Source organism: Nylanderia fulva, unplaced genomic scaffold, assembly GCF_048542155.1.
Source record: "Nylanderia fulva isolate GAGA-0341 unplaced genomic scaffold, ASM4854215v1 Scaffold1138, whole genome shotgun sequence".
Taxonomy (NCBI): domain Eukaryota; kingdom Metazoa; phylum Arthropoda; class Insecta; order Hymenoptera; family Formicidae; genus Nylanderia; species Nylanderia fulva.
In genome coordinates, this window is record NW_028189344.1 from 5,197 (window position 1) to 12,117 (window position 6,921).

General features: G+C 30.3%; 1 pseudogene; it reads left to right on the forward strand.

Annotated features, from left to right (window-relative positions):
• The first annotated feature begins 4,452 nt into the window (after positions 1 to 4,452).
• On the forward strand, positions 4,453 to 6,698 carry LOC146724835 (uncharacterized; annotated as a pseudogene).
• Positions 6,699 to 6,921: the final 223 nt, after the last annotated feature.

Below are 6,921 nucleotides of genomic sequence, written 5' to 3' on the forward strand. Positions count from 1 at the left end.
CTTACGAACGAAAAATACATCAAGGTCGTCTTCAAAAGTTATATGTGAAAAAGATGTAACTATTGAAAAAATACAATCTAATGCAATCCTACTAAATAATACAGATCTAATTCAAAGAATTGAAAACTTATTTTTATAAAAGCGATTTCTTTACTATCACAATAATTGTAAAAAAGCGTATAAAAGTAAATGTAAATTACATCATGCAGCATTGTGTGAAAAAACAGATTAGCATAAAAAGCGTGATATGCATAGCATAGCTTATAACAAAATATGCTTTTTTATTAACAAAATGTCATTGATAAAAAGCATTGCTATTTTACAATTTTGTAGAATAAATTTGTAGATTTGGAATTTCTTCTGGAGTTTTTCCGACGCGTCATTTAGAAGATAACCTATTAAATACGTTTAAACAAAAAATTGCTATTATAACAATAAACAAAAAAAAATTCGTAAAACCCTATACTGGTGTTTTTATTACAAGATAATGATTTAATAAAATTGGAAAAAAGATATTATTGCAGGAGCAGCACTTATTTTAAGAAAGGAAATTCGTATAATGAAATCACCTAAATTACCGAATAAATTGACTGCTAATGACTTGATTAAGAGAGAATGTTCTGTACCAAATATGCTCATGAAATTTTAATCTACATTATTAGCTAGTATACAAATTATCGACATAAACGTAGTAGTCAGTGCCACAGAATAGCTAATTCATTTGCCCAAGATGTCATATATGCTGTTTTAAATGATTGAATTAAACCTTTAAAACATATTTCTCTGGGTATGACATTAAAAAGATTGACAAACAGCAAAAAATAGTCAACATTTTAAAGAAATACGGTCATTGCTGCAGCTATACTGTACTAGAAGAGTTGAAAACTGAAGCAACTTTTTCTTCTAGCAGTTGGTCGGATATTTGTTCGGAAGATATTCTACGATCATCAAATTTATGCACAAGCGTGCACTGAGAAAAAGGTTTCGTTTATATTAACAAAATTGTTCTGATAGAGCGCTTTTTTGTTAAATAAAGCAGAATTTTTGGTTATCGTAACAGAACTTGAAACTGTATAACTATACCGTTGGTAGACTTTACTATAAGGATCTGATTGAATATTTCCTGTTGGATCTATAAAACTTCTGGTTATAATAAATTTACTTCGGGTTACAATAACATTAATCGCAGCGCTCTGCATCAGTGATGCGTATGTGTGCGCATATGTACATGGTCGTAGCTTGTGTGCGGCATCTTCTGCGCATACGCGGATGGCATGTAGACCTGAGCGGACCGGTAAAATTATTAGATGCATATTAAGATTAAGTATGTGAGTTCGACGCACATGCTTTATTCTTTGTTTTGTGTCGTGCGCGCTTATTCTCTAAGGAATAATTTTGTGTTGTAGGTGCTTAAGAATAATTCTCGTTAAAATAATTTTGTGTCGTGCGTGTTTATCCTGTTAAGATAAATGGCGGATGAAAAAACTTTATCTGTTCTACGTGAGTGGAATTTCGACAAATATATATATTATTTCGACAAATATAAATATATATATTTGTCGAAATTCCACTCACGTAGAACAGATAAAGTTTTTTCATCCGCCATTTATCTTAACAGGATAAACACGCACGACACAAAATTATTTTTAACGAGAATTATTCTTAAGCACCTACAACACAAAATTATTCCTTAGAGAATAAGCGCGCACGACACGAAACAAAGAATAAAGCACGTGCGTCGAACTCACATACTTAATCTTAGTTTTTTTAAATATATCGATATATCGACGTTTTTAAAGGTTAGTGATATAATTAATTTGGATTTCTACTTATATTTCTTTGTAATTTTTGTATATTATTGTTATTATTATATTATCTGTGATATATGTGAAATTTTTTTAGAACAGGAAATCGACTATATGATGCGCTAATTTGCTTAGAAGCAAAAGATTTAATGTCACTTTTACCCAAAACAGGACCTAGAATAAAATTTTTAAAAAAACTAAAAGCTCATAAGATTATTACACTTGATGTAAGTACACAAATATTAATATTATTTCCAAATGATATAATGACAATGCAAGAAGTAGTCGATTTTGTCTAATTTGAAATATATTTAAAATGTTTATTCATTATTTGTCAATTGATTTGTGAATTTGCATTTGTGTATATTTGCATTTAAATATTAAAAAATATATTTACATTAAAATTATTTAAGATATATATAATATAAATTTTTATAAATACAATTATTTATATATTTTATTTATATGTATATATGATTTTGTTTCTTTATCTTTATTAATTCATGTAATTTTGCATTTAAAATGATACAAACATTTGTAATGTTGCTTGATTATGTCAGATTGTATTGATAAGCTTAATTTTTTATCAGAAAGATAAACATAATATGTTATATCTACTCTTTTTATTTTAATTCTTTTTAGGTTACTTTACTTCCACAAATTCTATCTTTAAATGATAATGTTGAACCTATTGCACAAAACCTAACATCTTTAGATACAAATAATATTGCACAAACTCTATCTTTGTGAAGATCAGATTAAAACTATTATTATGTCAAACTTTGAGGAAAATAATTCATCCCAGTACGTTCTAAACACTCCAGTCTGTGATGTTACTGATGAAAATATTCCTTCTAATAGCTTGCAAGAAAAAATTCAAAAAGACCATATTCAGCCTAATGAGCCTGCGTCTACGTGTAAGGAAAAAGAAACAACAAATGTAAATATGACAAATATTAATTAATATTTTATTTTAAAATATTTCAATATTGTCTTGTTCAGTTGTTCACAAACGCGCTGCGAGAGAGAGGATCGCGCAACACAAAGGATGAGTCACCTTTTTTGTATTAAAGAGTTTAATTTCAACAAAGGTTTAATGACAAAATACACTTTAACAACTTATGACAAATGTTAATTATTTCACAGAAGAGAACGTAATCAAAATCAAAGTGTGGAATAAGCGGCGGTCGTCAACGAAATTTTAGCGGTTTAACAAGTATGCGGTTTGCGTTATGCGGTTCACGGCGGAAAAGCGATAAGGCTGGTAAGCCGGGTGTGAGCTCCTCTTTTATAATTTTTAGGATGGAGCCCACCTTCGCGTGAAGCGCCAATAGTTTTGCGGATTTCAAACATTGCGCGAGGTGACCTGAGCGCATTACGCGTAATTGGCCGCTGTCAAAATTAACGGAACGACGGCTGGAAGAAAGCATGCGCGAGCGGGCGATCGCGATAATTATTGGTGAAACGAGGCGCCCGTGATAAGCCGCGCATGCTCATTGGAAAATAATATTCGGCGGAAACGGTTGTGGGTACCGTTAATTGTTGATATTTTGAGAGATTTTTTTCCGAAACAGATTGATTTATGTCGCGGTGTTTTCTCCTCGAAAAACATACAAAAACGATTTGCGAAAATATCGATTGGTCTAGAAATTCTAAAATATTCTATTCGAATATAATATTTTATTATGCGGATAATGTTTTCTGATGCGTTTTGAACACAGTATATTACATTTTTTATTTAGTTATTATAAAGATATTCATTTCGTTTTCTTTAATCTGAATAATTGCATTTTTATAAAAAAAAGTAATTATAAATTAATTATAAAACTAATTATAATATTAAAATTATTTGTCTTATTAATATATTTTAATATTCTTTAATATAATTAGTTTGTTACTCAATCCAAGTAACTTTTTTAATTCTTTGTGTAATTAGGATATTCTCAAAATCATTGAAACAGATCTGGATGCGAAAGCTGCATATAATGTTTTGTTAGATAAATCTAATCGTGAAAAGAAGAATGCAGCAAGAGCTAAACTGTGTACAGCTATTATAAAATATGAACTTACAAAATATTCTGTTATGAGGCAAGTTCAATAAATATGATTATAATAAATATAAAAAATAAAATAATACTTGTCAATGTTATTAATTTTTGGTTTAATCGATTATATTTGATTTTTATTTTTAGGATACATTAAAAACGATTTTAAGAATTGGCTGAACAAATATCACAGTGTATTCTAGGAGAGATTGAGGTTTTTTTTTGTGTACATAAATTTTGCCTTATTGCTGCAAGTTAGAAACTGTTCTTGATACTTTTTTCAGGAAATATATTATGTGCCGTACAAGAAATTGTTTAACAAGGAATGTAATGCCAAAGGTAAACTGTATGATAAATACACTATTTGCGAATTTTGCGAAATAATGGGTTAGCTCCTTTCTCCAAAAAGATTGAAACTCAAACTGCACTAGGTATATTTTTACTTTTTTAACATATTTAACATACATTGATTTCGACCGATTTGTCGACACTTAGTGGTAAAGCTACTTTGCATGCATGATACCGTGAGTATCATATTTCAACATCTTGATAGCAATGCTGCGCATATAATCAAATATTCATGTAATCAAGTACTCAGAATAATGAAAATTATGATGCAGCTTCCTGCATCAAAAGTAAATTCGAGAAAGAGAAGAACTTTCGATGCAATTACTCCCAAATTGCAATCATATTCGAAAAAGTCAAAGTTAATAAATAATTTACTGCCTCTTGATTTTCCAGCGCATTCTTCTGTTCCAGCAAAAATAAAATCATTGCAGCAAATTAATTTTGTATGCTTTTTCACGCTTTTAAAATATCAAATACATGTGGATGGGATTTAACAGTTTAATTTATAGTGATACATCTAGTAAGCAAAAAATTTCTTATTTAACCACAATTAATTTATCACCGACGAATACAAGTGTTGTGAGAGAAATTATACTTCAATGTAAAAAAGTCGCTGAGGAATATGGCGATATATACCATATACATATATGCAAGTCACGTATGACTTAGCGATAGTAGCGCTACAAATACAATGTACAGATAAGCCGCAATTTGATAATTTGTTTATATATTTAGGAGCGTTTTACGTAATGAGTGATGACTTATTTTAAAGCTGTTGGTAAAATCGATAATTGTGAAATAAATAATATAATGATAGATACGGAAATGTTAGCAAGTGAATCCGTTAACGGTTTTATAATGGGTAAACATTTTATCAGAGGTAAACGACTGCATCCCATAGTATCATTAGTAATACAAATTTTGCATTTTGAAAGTTTTATGACTGCAAAGAATATAAGTAAGTGCTGAAATGCAACAATATCTACAGGCATTTAGAAGACAACGATTAGTGATTTCCACAATAGAACGCAATGATTTAATAGAATTTTTCGATAAATATGAAAGTATGAAAAAGAAATTCTTTAAGGCAAGTATGGAAAATCTTCACCTTATCCCTTAACACCTGTTGCGTTATCTCTTTGCCATATAGATGGAACAATATGTAAAACGGATAAGTTAGCGCTATTGAAATTACTTAAGTGTGAAATCAACAGTGAGCCACCGCAAAACGTGGTTGTAATAGTTTTTGATGTATTTTTTATATTTCATTTAATGAAAGAGGTGACCCTTACGTTTGGAAACCTATATATCAAAACAATTTTGCAAATATTTACGTCAAACCAGGCACACATTATTATTATAACGTTTGACAGATATTTTTCTTCGTTAATTAAGGATAACAAGCATCAGTTGAAGGGAGCAAGATAAGGTCGGTATTTTTACATTACTGGACCAAAGCAAACGTCCCTCGAATTTTTTAGTAGAGCTGAAAAATATTAACAACGATACTGAACAGCTCTTCTATATTAAATAATAACTGAAATATAAGAATGGCTATGAGAGTTAAACGCGGATCACTCTAGGGGGATAAAGGGGATTTTAGGAAGTTAGATCTCAATCTCAAATACGAGATTCTTCCTTAAAAAGTCTTAGCAATTGCTAAGCAAATTTCGTTGCTTCGTGCACATGTATAAGACAGCGAAAAATTAAATTTTCGCTGTCTTCATGCACATACATCCGCATTTAGCTCTCATAGTCGTTCTTATATTTCTGAAAAATATTAAAAACATGCTTTGGTGCAATTTCTTGTAAATAGATGGACTGTCAATGAAATAGCACTTCATTGGCAATAAAATTGTTTATGTCAACTATGATAGTTGCTATAAATTCGAAGTAATTAATGGAGAAATTGTCAGAACTGTAGATGAAGATTTATCGTGCCTAGAACATAAAGAAGTTGACACTAGAATAATTTATCATGTGTGTCAAATTGTTCACGAAGCAAATATTTTGATAAGATGTTCTGACACAGATATTTTAGTGATCATGCTGGACAACATGCAGTTTGTTAAAGCAGGAGTTAAAATTTTGATAGACGTTGGTATAGGAAATACACAAAGACATATAAATGTAACAGAATTGCACAAAAACTTGGGAGATAATTAATGCATTTCTCTGCCTTCCATGCATTAACAGGATGCGATTTCAATTCTGCGTTTTTCCAAAAAGGAAAAAAAACGTCCATTTAACTTACTGCAAGGCTCTGATACATTTATACAAGCACTTGTATAGATGTAGGAAATTTTCCAAACTGTGAAAGCTCAGTATTTGATGTTCTAGAAGAATTTATATGTAAAATTTATGAAAGTAAAGAAATTAATAAGATTAATGAAACACGACTACATATATTTACAAAGCTTATAAATTTCACGATAATGAAGAACTCTTTCGCATTAGTACCAAAATTTCGATACATCTATGGTATTTTGCCACCATGTGAGTGTGAACTGCGCCAACATTTTAAAAGAACAGCGTATATTACAAATGTTAGGAGAAATGCGCATCTCTGATGTCCCACGAAATTGTCTCCAAAGGAATGTGGCTGGGAAGAAAAGGACGGAATATACGATTTCAAATGGTTTGAAGGTGATCAATTACTGACATCAGTTAATGATATAATATTGTACTTGAGCCTGAGGGCTACAGAAATTCAGGTATTACAG